The sequence below is a fragment of the Desmodus rotundus genome, chromosome 2 (genome assembly GCF_022682495.2).
Source record: "Desmodus rotundus isolate HL8 chromosome 2, HLdesRot8A.1, whole genome shotgun sequence".
NCBI lineage: Eukaryota > Metazoa > Chordata > Mammalia > Chiroptera > Phyllostomidae > Desmodus > Desmodus rotundus.
This window is the reverse complement of record NC_071388.1, coordinates 19480799-19494411: the sequence shown is the minus strand read 5'-3', so window position 1 is coordinate 19494411 and position 13613 is coordinate 19480799.

The following is a 13613-nucleotide window of genomic DNA, read 5'->3' as shown; positions in this document are numbered from 1 at the left end:
CTTCCTTAACCTCCCATCTTGGTTGGTAGGCCAACAACTGAGCTTATATTCCAGTATAACCAGGCGATGGATATTCTGGGTCAGCTAACAAAGGAAAAGATGTTTTTTTGAAAGGACTTCAAGAGCTAGCCATTATATAGTGACAAAAGCCAGGAGAGTACTCATGGATCTCTGGATTAGTAGGCTGCTGGATTACATTGGGCAGAATACACACTCCTGTGGAATGCAGAATTTAACACCTTGGAAAAGACCCTGGAGAGATGGTACATATATCCACGCAGTTTATAGGAGCATGGAAAAGCAATGGATCACATTAAGATGGAAATTCCAGAACTGACATGATAGATGATGAAAAAGGGGTGAAAAGGCCCAGAGAAGTAGGCATTTTAGAATGGATATGCTTTGCATGACTATAACTCCCCCCCCCCAATCTCCTCCAGAGGACTCAGTTCTACCCAGTGACCCAGAGGAACAGGCTGACCACTAGTAAGTTCAGTGGAAGCTCTCCCTTCTAGGTCAAGGCTGACAGTAGGGTAAACTTTCACAGATCTGGGTTTGTCATCTGCAGTGGGGATGATAACAACTGGAAACAATAGAGGCCAGGTGGCAAGGTGAAACTGTCAGAATACAGGTGAGTGCAATTATTACAATGTTCAGCAAAGCTGGAGTGGCAGCAAAGCAAGGTTCAGGGTCTGCCAGAGTTTTAGAAGGTGGTTAAAGGCACATGTTGAGAGTCTCACTTCCAGCTGAACATTGTGAGGAGCTCCAAGGATCCACTCCCCAGCTCCTTGTGCCAAGAAAGCAAGAAGAGTCACTATCTTGCTAGAGATAATTGACCTTGATCACCAGGTGCTGGCAGAGTTTCTGTTACATAGTGGGAACTGACAGGAATGCTTTTGACACCTGCATGATCCACCTGGAATGTCTTAGTACTGCCTGTCCGGGGTTTGAGTGTTAAGAGACAATTCAGCAACATTGCTCTGAGAAGGGTACAGTGGCAGTGGGCCTACTCACCTTAGGTCTTCTAGGGCCTAGAAAAACAACTTAGTCAAAAACTCGATAAAACTTCTAGGAAGAGATTACAGAAGATTCATAAACATTATCTGCTATTTGAAAAAGTTGAACCCACAAAAGCCACAAATTTGGAGGAACGAAGACTGTTGGAAAAGTATGACCGAATTACTGCTGGAGGCCATCTTCTTTCTTCTCCCTCACCACTGACTTTTCCTGTCCCTCCGCTTTGTCCCTAGAGAACTGGTTTACTCAAGGCCAGATGCTATGTTATTCTAAATGTGTAATAACCAGATTTACTTCAAAAATAGATGTCTGAAATCTTCCAAGTTCTAAGCCTTGGAAAAATTGCTTTATGTATGTTGCCATCTTATATTCTTTTAAACTCCTATCCCCTGCTCACGCAATAAGAAAAAAAATGCAAATAGCTGATTTTTCATAACACTATAGGTGTAGAAAATGTTTTCTATATCTATCTGTTATCTATGCCACCTTCTATTTTTCTGAAGGGTACTGAGTTTCTCTTGGTTGGGACTGAGCATGCCCTCTTCTCCATGAGTAGTTCTGATTGGGTCAGACAGAGTATGTCTTTGATACCAGAGAGAGCTTGATTCGAGAAGGATACATGACTGATTAGGTCAGTGAGGGTTCTCAACACAATCTTATTCTTTGGTGGAGAGATCAGGGCATTGAACTTTTGCTTTCCCAAGCTTTTCAAATGAGGAAGTATGAGCCTTGTGAAAGTCTTACCTGAGAATGGAACCAGCACCAAGCCAGAAAAGCTGAGGAATGGATAGCCCATTAGAACTTTAGATAAACCTGCATCTAAATCTATCCTTGAACTACTCAGGTCTTCGAGTCAATAACTTTTTATCTTTTTTCTTTTGTGGTAAATTCACCACAAAAGGGTAGGGTTTTTTTTGTTATCAACAACTCGTAGCATGTTAACATACTTCCTCATAGAGCACCACTATTAAATGCAGACAGCCAAGACGACTCCTGTGCATAGGATGATGAATCTGTAAGGGTTCACCTTGAAGTTACTTTTCAGGGTGCAGGCCTCTGGAATTCTTTTACCTGAACAGCCAATCTTGCATCCAGGCCTTTCATAGTCCTTTCCCCCAGGGCTATCCTCTCGAAACTGATAGTGACACAGGTGTGCATTACCCCAGCTATGAGGGGGTTTGCTGAGGGTGCTTATTGAAAGGATGTGGACTGCGATTAGATGTACAGGCTGGATGTCCATATTCATGTCAGACCCTTCACATGCTAGATGGAACATGCTATCAGGTATAGAAGGAAGAGACAGGCTGCAGGTTCCTGTATGTGATTCTAGTATGTTTACCATGCCATAAACATTTCTTATATCAATGCAAATATCTTTTTCTGATTGTCCTTCAGTAGTGGTGAATGCTTGGTGGAGAAAGCCACAGAAACATCTAGAATATGCCAATATATCTTTATGATTTTTCAACCTCATATTGTTCCTCAGTGCTGGTTGGCATACCTTCCTTCCGCAGACCCCATTGCTCATTCACTCCATGGCAGTGAGTCTTCAAACGTGCTGTGTTCTCTGCCCCTATTCTTGGAAGATTGTCCAGCTCCAGCTGCAGATTAAATAGAGGGCATTTAGTTTGATTTCCTTTCTCACTATAGTTATTATATCTTATTCACTACTTTAACCTCCTACTCTGAGGTAGGAAGTTTAGAATCATCCTCAGAAGCATGGGCTTTAATGTTAAGTTCCATTCCTGGCTGCAATATTTATTATTTGTGTGATTTTTGTAAATTGGTTACTCAATTTCTTAAAATCATGTTCCTCTTATGTATGATAGAGTTTATGATAGAGCTGCCACATGACATTGTTAGCAAATTTGAATAGAGAATACATTAAAGGTTGTTAACAAAATGCTTGCCACATCTAAAATACTTAATAGCTGTTCACCTTTAACTATAAGGCAAAAATATTCTAAGGGATATTCCTACCTGACTCTGAATCATTACCATTGACCAGAGCCGCTGTTAGACCTGAACAAGTAGGATTCTGCACCGGCACCTTTGCCCTAGCATACTCATGCTTTTGAGTGCCTTAGTCAGATGTTTCTGAGTCTCCCTCTGCTGTGTCTGGAACCAGCTAGGGTTGGCAGTGCCATCTGGGTGAAGTTCCTTGAGGCAAAACCTGGTTGTTCATGGGTCTGGTTGTCAGATGTGCCAAACTCAAAATTTTCTGAGTCCCTCTCAAGTGTTTTGGACTGTGCAGGACATGTGATGCAGGGTGAGCGGGGCAGCCAAGTCCAAATCAGCTTCCTATTTCTCCCTTTTTGGATATTCCCTAGTCATCTAGCTCAGATATGGGGTTGGCTAAGTGTCCTAGTGAACTCTTCAACTTTTGACAATAAGCCAGGATATATGTATACTCCTCATAGGCACAAAATTGCTGCTCCATTTCTAGAATCATTTCCTTAGTGAAAGCAAGAGGAAAGCAGAAAAAGGTAACAGGCTTTCCTTGTGAGATGGTCCATTTCAATCAGAAAGGGAAGGACATCTTAAATATTATGTTGATATACTTCTGCCCCCATGACCAATGCAAATGCCTAATTTTAGACTAATCCCCAGTTAAAAGAAATAAAATCACTGGCTTAGATCAATTTTGATCCCCCTCTCCACCCTCCCCTTTTCACTTTCTAAAAAAACAAGGTCATATTAGCACTTAAGTAAAAGGGAAATGGCTCTTGGGTATGCATTAAAGAGAATACAGTGCATTTATCAAGAAGAAAAACAAACCCAAAGAACATTGTGTGACACATGAAAAAAAATACTGCAGAAAGACATCGATAAATTGTACTAGCAAACCTATTTTTTGTTATGAAGTATCTATTTCTAGTGCTTATTTATAAAAATCACTAAATAAATAACTAAATTGCTATAATAAAACAGTAAGGGGTTTATTATATGATAATAGAGATTTGGTTAGAAAAACACGTAGTCAATGTTTTCTAAGAATTAAGGGATGGAATCTACTGATTTCAAATGAGCAAAAGAACACCAAACAAGGTTGTTTTTAGAAACTTTGTCCCTCCAAAGAAGTTCTACTAACAGAAAAATACAAAACCAAAAAAGAATTTAAAAAAAACCAGGAAATTTACCTATTAAAAGACAAAGATTATCTGCTTGTTTAAACATTGGGTTGGCCAAAAAGTTTTTTTTTTTTTTGTAAGATGGCTCCAGCCGTGCTTAGTTGTCTTTAACTTCACTCGAAACCATTTTGTTAGATTGTATTGTGACAGTTGTCATATCAGCGTGCATTTAAAAAGTTTATCAAAACTGATGAACTTTTGTGTAGCCATTTTAATATTGAAGATGGAAGAAAAGAAGCAACATTTTTGGTATATAATGCTTTATTATTTCAAGGAAGGTAAAAATGCAACTGACATGCAAAAAAGAATTTGTGCAGTGTATGAAGAAGGTGCTGAGACTGACTGAATGTGTCAAAAGTAGTTTGTGTCGTTTCGTGCCAGAGATTTCTCTCTGGACGATGGCCTACAGTCAGGTAGACAAGTTAAAGTTGATAGCTATCAAATCAAGACATTAATTGAGAACAATCAATGTTTTACCATGCAGGAGATAGCCAACATACTCAAAATATCCAAATCAAAGTTATTGGTGAAAATGAAAAATGTATCTTTTATCTTATGGAAAAAACTAAACAGAGTTTTTGACCAAGTCAATATTTTAAAAACAGAACTAATAAATGAATTCAGTACATTTTCAGACTATAAAATCAATATATAGAAATTTGTTGCATTTCTAAACACAAATAAGGAAATATTGGAAAGAGAAATTAAGACAATAATCCCAATTATAATTATATCAAAATGAATTTTAAAAAACCCTAGGAATGAATTTAACCAAGGATGCAAGTATCCTGCACACTGAAAATTGTAACCCATTAATGAAGAAATTGAAGAAGACACAAATAAGTGAAAAAGGTATTCTGTGTTCATGGATTGGAAAAGTAATACTGTTAAAATCTCCATACTACCCAAAATAATCTACAAATTTAATACAATCCTTCTCAAAATCAGAGTGGCATTTTTTACAGCAATAGAACGAACAATCTTCAACTTTGTATAGAACCACAAAAAAACTCAAATAGCCAAGAAATCTTGAGAAAGTACAAAGCTGGAGGCACTGTGCTTCTTGATTTCAAACTATATTACAAGGGTATAGTAACCGAAAGAGTACGTTTGTGAAATAAAAAGAGACATATGGGTCAATGGAACAAAATAGCCCAGAATTAAACCCGTGCATATATGGTCAATTAATCTATGACAAAGGAGCCAAGAATACACAGTGGAAAAAGAACAGTCTCTTTAATAAATGTTCATGCAAAAATAAAGAGCCACATGCAAAGGAATGAAACTGGAACACTATCTTACACTAAAAAATTAATACAAAGTGGATTAAGGACTTGAATGTAAGACCTGAAACCATAAACTTCCTAGAAGAAAATATAGGTGGTGGCTTCTTGACAATGGCATTAATATTTTTGGATTTGACACCAAAGGCAAAGTCAACAGAAGCATAAATAATCAAGTGGGACTACATTAGACTAAAGAGCTGCACAGCAAAGAAAAGCATCGACTAAATGAAACCTGCAACTACCATCAACAAAACGAAATCAAAAAAGGCAACCTGCTAAATATTTTCAAAGCATATATCTCATAAGGAGTTAATATTCAAAATATATAAAGAACTTATACAACTCTAACAAAATTTACTTTAAAAAATGGGCAGAGAATCTAAATAGACATTTTTCCAAAGAAAAAATATAAAAGACCACAGGTACATGTAAAGATACACAAGCTCACGAGTCACTGGGGAAATGCAAATCAAAACCACAAAAAGAGATCATCTCACACCTGTTAGGCTGGCTATTTTGTCAATAACACAAAAAAATAAGTGTTGGCGAAGATGTTGAGAAAAGGGAACCCTTGTTCACTAATGATGGGAGTGTAAATTGGTGCAGCTGAAACAGGGTGCAGCCAAGAGGAGGGCCCCAAGTAGGGATTTGTAATGGGGTCTAGAACTCAAGGTGTCCAGGAAATATTAGAAAAATATATATAGAATGTTCTCACCCCCACAAGCCTGAGCTGGGGGAAGGGACATAGGGAGCAGGGCCATTCAGAGCTATTTTGTGTAGCAACAGCTTTGCAGCCTGCCCCTGGCATGGTCATTTAACATATCTATAACCTTTAACTGGTTTCATAGATATGTTAAACAGCTGTGGCCATGCTTTGAGCCAGGGGGATGGGAGTGACTTCCACCCAAGATGTAACTGGGAGGCAACTCCCCCTGGTTACAGGGCCTGCCTGAGAGCTTGGGGAAGATTGGCTCTATGCCATGGGGCCACACCTGCCCAGACTTACTATGGCAGCCCAGTAAAGCTGAAAGAATAGGGAATGCTGGCAGGTGTAACTGAATGTAGGAGGAGTCGGAAATGGGGCTGCGGAAGAAGACGCACTGGGATTTAAACCTAGGCACGGCAGCCACAGAAAGAGAGGACCATGCAGTTTTGGAGGACAGGAAGGAGGACCATGTGGTTTTCTGGTGCTCCTTTTGCCACACGGCTTAGGCAGTAGGAGAGACTTTGCTGGGAAGAAAAGGGGAGAAAGGACTTTTGCTGGTGGGCTATGAGAAGGTGCCACATGACTTTGGATTAACTGGAGATTACAGCAGCCACCAGCTGATGGTGCCGGGAGCCTGAATCACGGACTTCTACTTCTTTTCCTGAGATATGGTACCCCTGACTGGGCAGAGGGAGAAGGAAGGACTGTGCATCTGCGGGTATTCTAGAGGACTTTAGTATTTTGATGAAGACATTAAGTCATTACTCTGAGTCTGTGTAACTTTTAAATAAATAATTTCTTTTCTTTTCACCAGTCTCTGGCATTGAGAGACATCTTTCCTCTGGCAGTGGGCATTGCGAACCTAGTAGGTGTGGGGGGGACCTCCAGAGAGAGAAAGGGGGGATCCTTTCTGTAATAGTATATTGGGAACCACCCCCTGCCTGTTCTGTAACACAACCACTATGGAAAACAACATAGAATTTTCTAAAAAAAAATTAGAAATAGAACTGCCCTATGATCCAGCAATTCCACTTCTAGGTATTTACCTGAAGGAAACAAAAACACTAACTCAGTAAGGAGTAGGCATCCCCAAAGGCAGCATTATTTACAACAGCCAAGACACAAAAACAACTTCAGTGTTTATGAACAGATAAACGGGTAAGGAAATGTGGCCTATACAGTGGAATATTATTCAGCCATAACAAAGAATGGAAGCTTGCCAGTTGCAACAACGTGGGTGGACCTCATGCTAAATAAAATAAGTCAGAGAAGGACAAAGACTCTATGATCTCACACATATGTAAAATCTAAAACAACAACCACCCCCAAATAAAATAAACACAACTAAGCACACAGATACGGAGAACAGATTGATGGGTGCCAGAGATGGGAATGTGGAGGAGGGTGAAATAGATGAAGGAGTCAAAAGCGCAAAACTTGGGGTTACAAAATGTATAAGTCACGGGGATGTAATGTACAGCATGGCAACTATGTGGTTAATAATACCGGGTTGCATATTTGAAAGTTTTTAAGACAGGAAATCTTAAAAGCTCTCATCAGTAAAAATAATTTTGAAACTATGTACAATGATGGATGCTAACTAGACTTATTGTGATTATCATTTTGCAATACATTAAATATCAAATATCAAATCATTATTCTGTGAACCTGAAACTAGTATATGTTATATGTTAATGATATCTCAATAAAAAACTATATACATACTTTTTTTTAAAATCCAGTTATAGTTATCTATAAAGAAAAAAAGTTAGAGAGAATAAAGCCACACTTGTGTTCTACCTTCAATCTGGGAATACTATACATTATTAATAGAATTGAAAACTTTTTATGGACTTGACCCCAAAAGCATGCTCCTCATAATCCCTGCCAGAGCTCCATGTAATCTCTCTCCTGAAATATTTGTTCAACAATATTTCTATGGACTTCTATTTATGAGAAGACATCCCTGAAAAATATATTTGTTATTTTCATATTTTTAAACTGTATATGCATGGGAACACAGTATGAAGTCTTCCATCACATCTTGCTTCAACATTATATTTATAAGATTTATTTGTGTGGGTTTTTCCATTGTTGTTGATTCCCCCAAGTTTTTGTAATTATAAATGATGCTGCTATAAGTTTTCTGATACAATCTCTTTGCCCCCGTGTAAGAACTCCTTCGGAATATATGACAAAGAGTGAATTACTGGGTTACGTGATGTTTACATATTTAGCTTTACTAAATTTCATCTTGTAGGTGTCTCTGATTATATTTCCACCATAATTAATGAAAATTCCATTTCCATTAATTTAGTGTCACAAAATTGCTTAATTTTCACTAATCTTATTAGTGTGATATAATTTCTAATTGTAAATTTAATTTTCATTTTTCTGCAATTCAATAAGTTTTATGCTATGTTATATTGGTCATTTGGTTTTCCCATTTCCTGAATAGCCTTTTCACATCCATTGTCTATTTCCCCTTTGATTTGAGGTTTATTTTTTTTTCCTGATTGGTAAGAGTTTACTACATATCTGCATAATAATTCTTTGTGGAATACCTGCATTTCTAATAACTTCTTCCTATTCATTATCTTTCACTATGCTTGTGGGGTCTTTTGAGGAACAAAATTTCTTAATATTAGCATCATTTAATTTACCAGTTTTTTAACAGGTATTCCTTTAGATGAGAGCCTTAACAAAATTCTTCCTTAGATCAAACTCATGAAGACATTTCATTCAAATAGATTGGTTTTGGTGTTATACATTTAGGTTCTTTACACCTGAAGCAATGGCTAATGCTAAACTCTCCCTGTGGCAGATATACTCACAGAAGCAAAGCGTAGGCAACAATTGTTTTGGGGAACAGGATCTTCCAGCATTTTACTGATCTGAGGACAAAGCATCGTAACTTTTAGCAATCAGTACTCTTGTTTCTAATGCAGATCTGCTTACAAGGGCAAGTGTGCTTCCAGAGCTCTTGGTTATCATTTGAGTTTTTGCTCTCTTATCCCTTCTCTCTCCTAGTCTCAGGATAACTGACCACTCTTAGAATGGGACTCTGTTTTCTTCAGGGAAACCCACTATCCGTCCTTCTAAGAAAGATTTTATTCAGAAATTTCCAGGTCCTTTTCTGATCTTGCCTATTGTGTTGCCTATCCAGCAATTTCATTCACCAAATAGAGAGGAAAATAAACTCACTAGTTTAACTTCTAAGTTACAGTGATGTACAACCCTTGGCTACTCTACAACCCTTGGCTGCTTTGGCCAGCCAATAAATAAATATTACTTGTATTACCAGCCAATAAATAAATAAATAAATATTTACTTAGTAAATCCAAATTTTAATAGATCTTAATTTTTTACTTTATCTACCAAATCTGTAAGTATTAACATAGAAAAAATCCCTGTTAAAATCTTGAGTTCATTCTTTACAACTCAATGTTTATAGAGAGTAAAAAATAAAGCTCCTAAATTAAGCTCCTTGTTATCAATATTCCCTTGTTATTGATAACAAGGATGTGTTTTCTTATTCCCTCCTACTCACCAGTAGTTTGGTACTGGGGCACCCCCTGCTCCCTCAGATAACTTCATCACTATCTGAGGAGTCTTTGTACGTCAAGGGCTTTGTACAATGGACACAGGGCCATTGCAGCTATAATTGCTTTTTAGACAAAGGGTAAAACCACCTTATTTCTTTGCTCTTATGATCTTATAATCATCCACCATTAAAAGGTTATACACTGAATTTAACTAGACAGCTGACCCTCAGTGGTAAGAGTGGGGAACAATAAAATAAAAAGTATACCTGAAGTAGAGTTTACTCTACCAGATAATCTCCAACTGCCGAGGGAGACTGAAAACTGTGTGTAAGAAGTCTTTAGTCCTTCCAATGATTTCCCACCGTGTCTTCAAAAAACTTTTAGTTGATAGGGCTGTGGATGCCCTTGCTTGGACTCCATCTGGCCCTGTTATGTTATATGATAGGTTTAGGTAAGATAATTGTACTGGAAAAGACAGAAAGAAAAAGAGAATGAATCCTCCACCTCTGACATCAGGAAGTCTTCGCCAGGGAAAGGTTGGGAAAGAGAGTTATGAGTAAAGAGTGAGTCCAAACCATGCTCAACTAGGAAATCAAGCTTATTTTCTGCTTGATAGAGACTGGAGGTGAAAGACTAGCCTAACATGTACTTTATAGATGTGCTTCACTCTATAAGTCAGAGCCACTATGTTCAGGGTCAACAGCTAACTGGAAGTGCTGGGATTTGCACCCTTGATTTTACCAAGTTAAGTTAGCCTAAAAAACAATGCTTCTTATAACCAATGAGGTTTGCACATCAGGAGCAGAGAGTAAACAAGGACCCAGCAAGGACCATCCTGATTTGGGAATGAAGCTCTTGAAAGATGGAGGAGGATGCCTGGGGAAAGGAGTTGAAAAAAATCCTCAATTGTTTTCATTCAAATGAGAGGAAACTGTCAAGAGCTAGAGAGAGGGTGAGGAAACACAAATGTTCATCTTTGGGAAAGATGCAGCAAGCTGATTTTCAGGGCATTCTAGGTTATTTCTTCCAAAACAGAGAGAAAGAAAATTTGAGCAAATTAGGACTCTGCTATGAGGGAAAACACATTTTGGGTTCACTTTATATTCTCCCCATCCATTACCTCTCTTACATTTCAATGTTGCTAATTAAATTCCAGAAAGGCAAAAAGAAATAAAAGTTGAGTGGACACACTTGGAAGGCAATTTCACAAGAGGTTCAGAAGAAACTGTGTAAGAAAAATGCTGCCCCAGAAGAGGCAAGATACAAACCGAAGCTGTTTTTTTCATTTGCCTGGAGAGTTCTCTGAAGACATAATTCCATCTGGAAGTACAGATAAAGGACATTTAGTTCTGTTACTGCATCTGTGAGGATATATTTGATGAGGTAATAATAGTTATAGGAGGGAAAATGTATTTTTTATGTAAAATAAACACAAATGAGGCTGATCAGCAAACTAACTCTCAGGATATAAATGCTTAGTCATATTCAAAACAATTTCTGTTGGAAGGAAGTTGATAAAGAGCCACATGTCTGAAACTTCAGAAGAATTTGGATTATAAAGTGATGAAATGAATTGACACCTTGGACAATAAAGGGGGAATTTATAATCTCTTGATGGAGCTAAGATTTCAAGAAGGAAAATGAGTCAGATGAAAAGAAAAAAAGTCACTTGGTGATTTGGGCAGCAATTACAAATATATATATATATATATATATATATATATATATATATATATATACCTAAATGGAAAAAAACCCAGAAAATTAAGCAATTAAAAAGTAATAAATATAAATGTTAATTACTGTATAATTCATAGTTAGAATATACAGATTTATAGTATATAGTTAAGATGTAGTAATTTTCTATAATTTGCAGTTAAAAAACTCAACAGCCTATGCACAATACATGCTATGAAAGAAATACAAATTTCTTAAATGCGTCTGCTTATGAGAGGTAGAGAGAGGCCACCTTTTTCAGACAAGAATAACTTTATACATATGCAGCTGATTCAGATATTATTTGTAAAACATCTTCTAAGATAAGATTGGATTAATTTACCAACCAAGGTACATATTTCACCATGACAAGGGAGATACTCTGCAAAGGTTAGCAAACTCATTTTCTCATTTTATTGTTTGAAAAATCAACAGATTCAAAACCTATTAGTTGAGGCCATGGTTCGCTTTGTGCTTCAATTGGTCCACAAGACATTTTTCAGAGGTCAAATTATTGAAAATAGAAAAATATCCTACAAGTGAATAGCACTTTCTCTATTGAAAAGATCTCTCCAACATCTAGTGTAGTATTCTGTATTCTCAAAGCAGATACATCATCCTTTACAGGTGTCTGTTCTATTAAACTTGAATTGAAATTAAGTTTCAGTATATGATCTCTACTTCTTGATTTTTACTAAAAAATTAAATATATTACCATAGACATATTATTATCCTAACAGACAAAATTTGATTCTTTTGATTCTTTAGAAAGTGACTGGGCAGTTATATAGTAACGACTCATAGCTTCCTTAAATAATGTCAGCTCTACTGTGGAAAAATTCATCACTAGTAGTACTAATAGTAATAGAATTCATCACTAGTAGTACTTCCCCTACAATTCTCAATCACTCACAAGCATTTTTTGTTGTTGTTTGGCAAAGACTGTAAATTCACAGTCATTAACTAAAATATAGATTGTTTCTTTTTCCTTTAATACATTTAAAAAAATAAGTGATATAGTGATTTATTATTTTAAATAAAATAATGATTTTAACACTCATCAGGTCAGACTTAAATGCGTTCAACCAAACCCTCCTGTGAGTTTAAAAACCCTTTTCATAATAAGGTTAAAAAATGCCTTACATTACTAAATCAATAAACTCTGAGGATTTGCTACCTTTTATTTATTATATACTCTTAAAATATTAGCTCTGTAGTGTTCGTGAGTACTTTATTAGCTTACTCTCAAATTTCCATACTTAGCTTAAAGTAGTTAAGAAATAAGCTACATAGTATAACCTTAGTAGCTGATCAATATTCCAATAATCATAGCTGGTAATTTGCAGTTGTTAATATGGTATAACTTTTGTGATACATAAGGTAAAGATATTGCTATCATAAAAAACAGAGTGAAACCTTAACTTTATTAGTTTTTTCAAACTCAGTTTTCTATAAATTAACAAAGTTTTAATAACCTTTGGCTTTTGTATCTACTGACTATTAATGTTAATATCCTTTTATATTTATACTTTGCTAATATATAATATTTGTATATAATTATATGATTTAATTGAATACTTAATGTTATGCTCATGATATATATTTATAAACATATATGTTTATGAGGTATAATATATGTATATAGGGAGAAATGTTATTCATAGTAATCATTACATTTTAGTTTTGTTACACATATATGCTCAAATCAGTACAAATCATATTTTATAGGATAGTTTGTAGTTCTAGATTTCAAGTATCACCACAGTTAACTGCCTTTAAATTATCAAAGTTAAGAGATTTTTAATGAGTAATATAAACAAAATATAAGTGGAAAGTTGCCTTATAAAGGAAGAATGCCAATTTGATGAAAATCCTAGCAAACTATTCCTAAGTGTGTAATATATTTAAACTGATTGAAGTGTTCTGGATATTTTAAGTCAAAAACTCACTCTTCAGTCTTTTCTGCATTACTAAGAAATAGTGTTCCATTAGTAACCAAGGTCTTTAAAATGAAGAGAACATATAATGAAAACTAACAACAGGTTGCAAGTAAATGTAAGACAACAGATCCTAAAAAACATATCCTTTATTCATATCAGCCTTGTAGGTAAAATAATAGTTTTACAGACCTACAAAAATTTTTTTTTAAATCTTTTTAAGAAGTGTCCTTACCCCAGAGAAAATAAAATGGAGATATTCCATACTCTTTTAT